The sequence below is a fragment of the Lonchura striata genome, chromosome 1A (genome assembly GCF_050655825.1).
Source record: "Lonchura striata isolate lonStrDom1 chromosome 1A, ASM5065582v1, whole genome shotgun sequence".
Taxonomy (NCBI): Eukaryota; Metazoa; Chordata; class Aves; order Passeriformes; family Estrildidae; genus Lonchura; species Lonchura striata.
In genome coordinates this window covers 57,378,328-57,388,990 of record NC_140741.1, presented here as the reverse complement: position 1 = coordinate 57,388,990, position 10,663 = coordinate 57,378,328, and positions in this window count along the sequence as shown.

Below are 10,663 nucleotides of genomic sequence, written 5' to 3'. Positions count from 1 at the left end.
TGCCAGCCATAAGAAGTGGGCCCTCTGTCACAAAAATCTCTTTTGCTGTGCATGTGCATTACAAGATGTTCTCAAAAGGGTTTGAGATAGACTCTTCGCTCTCTTGTGTCAAGATTTTTAAAGGTCTTTGGAAGTTCAATATTGTGTACCTTTTTTAAGAGGTAAAATGTGCCAGAACCCAGTCTCAAAAATGTGAAGCTGGCAAGTTCATGTTTGAAAGAGAGTTGGTTTGGGCTGTGGTTCTTTTTGTATCTTGCTAATGGTTGACTTCTGTTCCAGTCTGCTTATGTGTTTTAGCAAAGCTTGCCCTCTCCACAGGGCTTCCTGTACCTGATGCCCTACTCTGTGGATAACTGATGGGCAGTGTGCCCACCCAGCCTCTCATTCACCCCAGCATCTCAGCTGGTTGGGAAAGAAAAGAGAAACTTCGTGGGTCGAGAAAGATGGGAAGAGTGCTTGCTACCATCAAGAACAAAAGTGACTTTAATTAAAACTTTATAGTGAGAAACAAAGTCAAAAACTGTAAAGCATCACCCTCCCTTTCCACTACACACTTTCACTCCTGACTCTGCCTCCTCCTCAGGGAATGATGGTCAGTCCATAACAGCTGTTGTGGGCTCTGCCTCAACCTGGGTCCTCTTCATGAGCTGCAGTCCTTTCAGATAAAACCAGTATGGGTTTTCCACAGGCTGAGGGTCCTGTTAGGAAATGCCTGCTTGTTGGTGTAGATTCCTCCTGAAGCTGCCAGGAATCTCAGCTCTGGCAGCACCTCCTCACCCTCCTCCTGATTTCAGCTTGGTGTTCAGGTGACTGCTGCCCACTTCTTTCCCTCTTCCATCATCTGTGCAATATTTTTTGCCCCACCTCAAATCCTCTTTGCAGAGGTGCCCCTGTTTGGCAGCCAGACTGAGCCTGTGCTGTGCTGTGTTGGTTGCATCCAGCACAGGGCAGCCCTGGCCTCTCCCCACAGAGGCTCCTGCAGACCCCACTGCCAGCCCCTTAACAATGACACTCAGTGTAATGACTCACAGAAATGGTTGCTAAAGATGACTGGGAAGGGGATTGGATCTATTACATGCTTGCAATTGCCTGTCAAGAAGAAAAATCTTTGCTCCCCAATAACCCCCACAGTGGCTGTACCAACTGACTCCAAACTGGTTGATTTTCTTTTGCATGCCCACCTGACTGGGTTACTTAACCCTCAGTTTTGTCCTTCCTCACTAAATAAAATTCTGGATTAATTAGTTGTTTAAAGGTGGGGGTTTTATCTTTAATTTCTTTTAATTAGTTGTAGTCTTTAAATTAGTAGGAAGTAGCACCAACATCTCCTAATCTATCTAATTAGAAAAGGATAATGTTTAATTTACTTTTAAATCAGCAAAAGCACTGGGCACAGCTGAAAAGCAATTTGAACCATACTGAGTAGCATTAGTGGAAAGGACTTGTTTAACATTTTTATCTTGATGGATCATTTGACCTTAAGAACAAAGTTTGCTCCAGCACCAATGGAGAGCTTCATCACTAACTCTCATCTGTACAAGCCCTGTGGGGTCAAATGCAGGTAGAGCAATTAACTACTCTTAAATTGGTTTTTTGCCTCTATTTCTCCTTAATGAGCTTTTTACCAATTTCATTCATCTTCCTTCTTTGTCATGTGGCTTTTTGAACTGCATCCTAAACACACATCAGGAGGTACATTTGGGAATGAGATTCTGTACTTAGGGGATAGGCAGTAACTCTTCCTAAGGGTCCCATGCCAAAAGAAGAGATCTCAGCCTGTTTGTCATTTTGCTGTCATCTGGAACAGAAATGTTGAGGTAGCAGTTTTGAACTGTGGTGTGCAACAATGCTACATAGAAAGAAAGAAAAATGAGCATGTCCTCCTGGCCTGCAAGCAAGTCTAGGACTCAGTAGCTTGGTTTAGAAAATATCATCAATTCCATTTCTGGAGAGGACAGAAACCTGCTCGTCCTGCTTTAACCAGCAAATTCTGGATTTTAAATGCAAAATTTCAGTGACATCCCTTGTAGCATTGCTCCTCCAAGGTATATTGCACAAGGTACATACAGGAAATAAAGTATATGCAGAAGAATCAGTGGTCATCTGCTGGGCTTTCTGCAATGCTTCTGCAATTCAGTCTTTTTATCAGCAACCTCATTCAGTTATGGAAGTTCACCTTTGCTCATGATATCTGCCTCAGTATTCAAGTTCAGTTGCTTTCTGGTTTAAATGACGTTTTAAATGCCAAGCTGGCCAAGCATCACTGCATTGTCTTTAACCAAGCACAACCAAAGCACTGACAGAAATATTCCCCTTGCACTAAATGTGAGTTTTAAAATAAACAAATTTCTGATATGGGACTAGGCTCATTAAGACAGATACCTCTTCCAGGAGCAGCAGCCGAAACCCACTTTTTATTTTGAAATTGTGTCTGTACCAGTAGCTTTCCTAATTCCCAGGGTCCTGAGCAGCCCTTTGCTGTAGCTGCCTGCAGGCTTTTGCTGTGCCTCCAGCAGGCTCAGCTCAGCCTCGTGCATAATCACAGTGCCCTTCCCTCCATAAGGCACTGCATCCTGCCTCCCTGCTGCCCACAGCTGCACTTCTCTGCCCTCTCAGCTGAAACTGCTCAGGACATGTTGGAGCAGAGAACAGTAGTGAAGGGAGCTTCAGGAGATCATCTCATAACCATTCCAGCTACAGCAAGAGGAGAAATCTTTGAAAGATAGGAACATCCTAAGGCATTTATGGATGCCAAAAGGAGAGGGCAGGAGACCTTGTCACTTCCTGCCCAACTTGGCCTGTACTACTGTCTCCTGCACACAGCACACTCTGCCCAGCTGGCTCTTTGAGGGCACACTTGAGAGTATTCAGATATTCACCAACTCATATTTCTATGTCATCTAATCTCAGGCTTCAGTTTTTGGGATTTTTCCCTGCTAAAGCTGGTGTTGGAAAGCAGTTTTGATTGGAATTACAGGGGCAATTATTTTGGATAGAGCTGGAAGTAAGTCATCAGCCCCCAAAACTGAAGTATATGTTTTCCACAGCTGTGGTGCATTCAGAGTGAAACCTTTGATTTACTAATTCCTTGGGGCCTATTATTCTGATGACAGCTGTTGTGGAGAGAGGGAACAGATCCTTGCTTTGCTCAGAGATTAAAAAACCTGCAAATCGAAAGGCTCTGCTTTCACATGGTGCTTTTACAAGGAGTATACAAAAGTGGGTACTTCCAGGTGTGGGTGAAAGTTACAGCCTTAAAATGGCACTCCAGGTTCCTCATGCAAATGCCACAGTAGATGCTGGATTGCACCAAGGGGAAGCCTATCTCAGTGAAAGCTATCAGAGCCACCCCTGTCAGTGGGGAAGGGCTCAGCAGGTATTTAGTCCTGGAGACCTGCTGGGCTTTGAACACCACCCTGTGGTTGCCAAGCAGAGCAAGGCTCATGTGGCAGAGCTGATAGTGACTTACCTCTAGAATGGAGCCAGGAAGGGGAGTGCTTTGCTGTGTGCACCGTAGCCAGCTGCCAGCAGGAGCCTGCTCAATCTACAGAAGAAATCAGATCTGCCAGAGGCTTCCATTTGCTGAAGGGCCAAAACCAGGTCTGGCTATTTCCTTACATTTTTTAATCACTTGAACCCATGTAATGTCACTTCTGTGCTGATGAATTTTACAGGTGGTAGCTTTGTTCACAGGCAACAGACATAAAGGGCATAACTGAACCAAGATATTAAGGAAAAAAAGCATTGTTTTCAAAACATATGTATGTAGTAATCATCTATGAGAGGGTTTGGTTTTTTGAAAAAACACTTTAAGACTTAGATTTATACATCTCTCTGCTTACAGGATCTGACTAATGATTTCAGTGGTTTTAAATATTATCAGAGTAAAAAAAAACATTAGAACACGAATACATGTACTCCAATCAAGATCTGTATACACAAATGGGCATGGGCACATAGGTAGGAAAAGAAATACCACATTTAGCATCAAGATTATATTTAGGTGGAAATTTGCATTACGAAGTTTCCAACAAAGAATGGAAACTCTATTAAAATCAAATTATATAGATGTGTAATGCAAGTTAAAAACTCATATTCAAATAAAAATTTCTTGCCTGTTAATTAAAATAATGAATCTCCTAATTTAAATTTGATGATCCTACACTATAAACCAGAAAAGGCAGAAGAGATTAAGCAAGAATTTTTGTTTGTGTGCATGAGTGAAAATAAAAGTTAGTGGCTAATTTTTGCATGGGAATTTAGAACAGGAGCAATGACCACTGGACAGCTTCACAAATTGCTTCTAAAATCAAAATTGTTTTGGAATTTGTTCCCATTAAGAAGGATATGCAGAAAACTGAAATTTTGGGAGCCTAGCTTTTTCTTTATGTAAATTACCCCAAAATGACATTATTATTTTAGTGTAATTTAATCTCTGAAACAACAACAGAGTTACAAAATCTATTTTAATGATCTGTAGTATTCTTAGCATCACTTAAACAAATCACATCTCAAAAGACTTTTTTTTTAATTGATTTATACTGCTAGGATTCATATCTATTTCATTCTCTTTGTCTATGATATAAATCCTTTCCCATTCCTCTAATGGACTACACAATTTTTACCTGTGATATTTAAATATTACTTTTAGGGCAAGTGGTTGTAGGACTGGTTTATATCCTTCATAGCCCAAAGGATTTTTAGTTAATGGAATAACAATCTGTCAAAACACAGCCTGAATGTAACAGATGAAGTCTCACATGGTCAAGCATTTAGACACAGGCCTATTAATAGTTTGTTTTTTGAGGGTAACCATCCATAAAAATCCAGTGAGGAAAAATCAAATTCAGCAATATGTGTGTGGCACTTTTCTTTTCTCTGGCAGTGGCTAGAGAAATCAAGAAAACCATAGTGTGTTTTCATTTGAAGCAGCTGTGTTAAAAAAAACAAGAGGATTTATTTACATTGGATGTTGGGGAATTCATGGATCTGCTTTACTTTCCAAAGAAAAAAGATAAATGTGTGAGCCTCAGATACACCTCTCTAGCCTGCAACACAGCAGCAAAATCACTGTTGGCACAATAAGGACATTTTTGTTATTTGGCATATCTTCACTTGACTTTGAACATCTTCAGTCTGACCTTCACATCTCTCTGGGACCCAGCCTAGAAGTGGCTTGGTCCACTCAGCACAAAGCCATCCTGAGACAGAGACCTCTCTGCCTCTGACAGGGGACATCACCTCTGAATCTCAAACTGAGCCTTGTCACCATGAGCGTGAATCAGGTGCCAACTCTTGGCAGTGCTCTTGGTCTTCTGGGTATAGCAAAGCTTAATTTCTGGATGTGTGTGCCCCAGAAAGCCCATTAATAATGTGAATCTAAAGCAGAAGAGGTAGTCTAGAAATAGAAATGGAAGTCAACAAGGGATTTGCACTACCTTTCCTCTGTTTCATGGACAGGGCAAGACGCTGGTGGTACCAAGTGCTCTTCCCAGCACCTGGAAGTCATGGTAGCTATCTACCACCAAAATCTACCAGGCTTTCCTTTAACTCCTGCTATTTAGTTTGCATTCCCCTCCAGTGGAACCTGGTTTCATTTTTATAAATAAGATTTTTCAGTTTGGATCTCTCTGTCCCGGAGTGTTGTTACTGTAAATACTGACAGCAAAAGTTAATTTGTGTTTTATCAAATTGAAATTCTTTCCAATAGACTTCAAATTATAGACTTCAAATAATTTCTGATTGATTTTTTTCTGATTGCTTTTTTCCTTCAAAAAATTCCTTATACATTTGTTAGTCTTTGAGGTTTTTAAAGCTTGAATTAGCCATTGAAGTTTAGGATTTGAAAAGCAGCAACAGAAGCTGATATTTCCAGGATCACTTCAAACTGCAGCAAATAGCAACATGTCTTTTGACACATTTTAAAGGACAGAACTTGAGAGGGCAAAAATTAATTCAACACCCAACTATCACTTGCTGTAACCAATTATGAGAGCTGAATGAAGAATTAAATTGATCATGGATGTTTTTGTTTGCACTCATCAAAATGTGTTGCAAAACTTGCAGTCAGTCATAGGCAGGTGCATGAGTGGGTGCTCTGGGCTGGGGACCCAGCACTGGCTGCAGGCAGGGGTGTGCCTGCCCTGGGAAGGGGCTGATCTGGAGACGGCAGCACTGGCCCCTGCTCAGCTCCAAGGCTGTCTGCTCTGCTCTTCTGCAGTCCTCTGTGGTTGTTTACATCTCTAACAACAAAACAGAGGCACAGAGGTTAATCTCCAGTCTAATGTCCAGTTTTGCCTAGTGACTGGGCTATTACCCATTGCAGCTGGATCTGCATGTGCTGACCCTTCTGTGGCTCACACAACCACTCCCCCATGAAGCACAGGGATGGCAAGTGGATACCTGGTTTACTCTTCACCCCAACAAATCTGTCCTCCTGGCAAGGTGCCAGCCCCTCACTTGGATCCAAACAATTGTTAGAACATCTATCAACTCTGTGCTAGTAACAGCCTTCCTCCTCAGAGCTGGAAAGCTTCTCCAAAGTATAGTCCTCTCTGTTGCTTGCCACTCATGACTGCAGCTTACAAAAGAAAGGACGGCAAGCAACTGCTGTGTAACTCACCCCTATAACAGCCACCTTAGAGCTACGGGGGGCTGGCAGTAGCCCTGCTACCTACTCGCCCATGCTATGGCTGCAGGCTTGCATCTGGCAGCTGAAGAAAAGCACAAACTGGTTTTCAAAAAGCAAATAACAAAAACAGTGAATGTGTCCATCATGGTGAAGCACTGACTGGATGCTGCAAACCCAGCCTGCGAGGGCAGTGATGTATCTGCAGAAGAAAAGCAGTGAGCAGCAATTAATCTATGTTGTAGGACTTGTCTAACTACATTTAGTAAACTTCATTTCTTTTAAAACCCAAGTGGGTGCTTGTAGCTCCTATTAATCAGGATTGTTATTGTTGTTCATACTCAGCAACACGGAAATGCAAGCCATGATCGACCATCCATTTGTCTAACTCCACACTGGCCAAAAGGAACACCCTCATGTCACTGCCCATGATTCCACAGTATGATTATCTTCATGCTCTGCAATTAACAAAATAGCATCTTGTTACAGAAATATAGTAAGGAAAAAACCACTTGTATCACCCACCATAAGCTGCCTAGAATCAAGTGTTTAAAAGCTGCTTTAGACTAGCACTTGTGTGTTATTATTCATACAGGGCTTTCAGAGAAGAAGACATCATCAGGCATTTAGATAATTTCTGAGCTTGTCAGTGTTAACAAGGAGCGAATTTCTTGTCTTCCTTTCTGTCATCCCCTTTCTGTCCATCCCCTCTGCATCAGTTAAAATAAAATTTAAATAAGAATTATCAATTAAAATAAACTCTTCTAAGAAAGAAAGTAACTCCCTAAATAGGGTTAATAAACACATGTTCATTTATATAGGCATGTTACACAGGAATATTTGTGCTTATCACATGAGTTTGCTTAAGCCTGTATTTATCTTTTGGTAGCTATTTAGCTTTTATGTATCTTAAGTCTACAGGGGACCCATTCTCACCTCCAGCATTGCCTGAAATTCCCACTTCTCTTATTTTAATCCTCAAAAGCCACACCACAGTAGGTCAAGAAAGCCCAAGCCCATGGGTTGCATAAATGTTTTGTCTCTGCATTTTACCTAAGCCTCTAAGAGCACTGAAATGCTTTTCACTCACTGTGCTGGATTGATAATTTTTTTCTGGGAAGCCCTATGGTGTTGAGAGCACTGTAGCAATAGCTGGTGAGATCCAAGAGCAAACTTTTCCATGCAGCTTGGCTTCTTCCCAGCAGGACATACTGCTGTTACAGCAATGACTGTAGCAGGCAGTGGGAGGCCAGTAGTGTAAACAGATTTTGTAGTTGAGGACAAAGCAGGGGGAAGCTCTCTGCAGGTAATTGTTTTGCTTCTCTTGAACAGTCGAGCTTGTGTTATTATTCAGAGGTTCATCTGCACACCTTTCCTGCTTCCCTTCAATTTCCTGCAGGCTATTGGCCACCTTCCATCCTGTGTTGCCTCATTCCAGGGACTGCCACTGCAGCTCTACATGCTGCCTCCTGTCCATCTCCCCCCAGCCACAGCCAAGTGGTTTTGTGGCGCCCCTGACTTCCTGCATCATGATCTGCTGTCCCTTCTCACACCAGTAGCTTTCTGCCTCTCCTCTTTCATCTAATCTTGCAAGGCTGCCCTTTCTGGGTGTTAATGATGCTATGCTTATCACCAATAGAGCTGAGTGCTTAATGTAAATGCATCAATAAAATGGCCAATATAATTAAAGATAGTCTTTTATTTTCATCCCCCAGGAACCTTCCCATCAGGAAGATTTCATGATAACTTACCAGTATGAAGGAGCAAGAGGTGTAAGATTTCCATTTTGTCCTCCTAGCATGTCATTTTTGGCCATTTCCCTCTCAGCTATCTGTGACTCTTTGGTTAGGAAAAGAGACTGTCTCCCCTTGTTCTTCTAGTTTGACAGATGTCCATGAATTGAGCAAAGTAGACCTAAGAGCTTGATTTGTTTGGGTTTTTTTTAAGTTGTTGTTTGTCAATTTAATCTCTCCTCTTAGAAATCACTAACTTGCATTTATTTTATTCAAAGTTGTGTGAAATGTCTCATTTGGCTCAAGCCTATCTCTCACAAAGCATCCTGTCTGGCTCTGTGGAACCATCTCTCCTCGTTCATGTATCTTTACAAAGCTGGGCCTAATTTCAAATCGATCTTGGCTGGCTCCAGCTTTCAGCCACTGGATCCTGTTGTTTTTCTCTGCAAGCTGTGAGAAGTGATGACTGCCCAGTATTTTCTGCCTAGGAAAGCACTTACACACTGTAAGGAAGTCACTTCTCACTTTTCTTGTTGACAAGCTAAACAGATGGAACCCTCCATCTCTCCATGAAAAGCACTTTGCCCTTGTCATTCTTTTGTTGTTCTCTACCCTCTCTATTTTTTCATCAGTCTTTACAGAATGAGGACTACCTATCATGCCAATCCTGTATAAGAAGTGTAGAATTCATCCTTCTCCTCCTGCTTGCTTTACTCCATCCAGGCTCCAGCACATTGTCAAGGACATACTAGATATTTTTGTTTGTTTGCTGCAGGAATTGCACAGGGAACTCAGATTGCTCTGGAGGCAGTGGGTGAACAGGTCCTTCCAAGAAGCTTGGCTATGGTCTGGCACCTGGCAGCAGCTCTGGGCTCCTCTAGTTCCAGTGCTGAGTACTGCTCACCATGTACTCCAGACCTACCCTGACATTCCCGTTGCACCCATACCCTGCTGGTTGCAGCGCCAGCTCCACTCTCATACACCTCCCTCTAAACAAAGAGCTCCTGAATTTCATATTAGCAAGCACTGAGAGGGAGGACAACCTGAAGCATATACTTGAAATATAGAGGGACGAGCTAAATAAAACTATACTCATGGGAGCTGTTGTTTCTAAAGAACTTACCAAGGGCTTTTCTGATATGGTATATTGCTAACTTTTCATTAGGTTTTACACAGTACAAAATTAACCCCCTTGTAATCACCTAGGTGTGTTACATCTCCACTGGTACCTGTAGAAACCTGTAATCTGAAATTATTAAATTAGATTTCTTTGGCAAGTCTCAGAAAAATCACAATTGACATTCTGTGCCTATTGTTCATTCTTGGAATACTGTCACTCTTTACTGTCTCTACCAGTGTGTTTTTTCTACATTTCCCTGCCTGTCCCTGCTAGGGAGTGTCACTGCTATTTATCTTAGTGAAGTCACTTCAACACTTTATATACTAGCGCAGCATAAGTATTTCAATCTCCTGGAATTCCTCCAGTGCCTTCAAAATCAAGGTCAGTAGAAAAGAATCCTCAGCCAACTATTCTATTACTCCTGAGGTTCATGGGCATCTAAACATGCCAGGTTATCCTACATGTTCATCCTACAAATCTTCCTCAGTTCCTCACAATCAAAGAACAAAATCTCTCTAATTTACATGAATTATAGGAATCTTATTTTTTTTCCAAATAAAAAATAAAAATATTAAGCTGTCCTGTATTATTAGCACTTTCACCACTCAGTTCTGAACCAGCCACTCTCCCAAGATACTTGGCTCTCTGTGTACTTCTGTATTGACCTTAGCCTCACTGCTGGCATGCAGACCTCCTGAGTAGGAGCTGCCTGACCTTTAGAGGCAATGGTGAGAAGGATAATTGCTTGCACACCTCATTTTTCCACTCAGGGGAACCTGTGAACTAGGGAATCACACCTCTTAGAGGTGCAGTAAGGCTGATGACTTCTATGGGGAAGAACAGGCCATGGAGCAGCAAGTGTTCCCCACCCCTCTCTGATCATTTCAGCTCATAACCTGCTCACGAGCTAATACAAGCTTTAAAATGATTGATGACTCATATGCAAGTGCTTTTAATTGGGGTAGGTATAGTCAGGGTACTGATAAGGAAAAATAGAAACTCCTACTCTGCTCTTAGTCTCTTGCTGTTCTCAGTTTTCTCTATTTCTACAGACTCAGAGCAATGCTGGGACAGCATTCCCTGATCATCAGTGATACTGTATGTCTCACTGATCACCATCTGTTTAAAATAATACAAAAAATGAGAAATCAGAATTAAAATAAAATCAAAGCCAAGTATCTC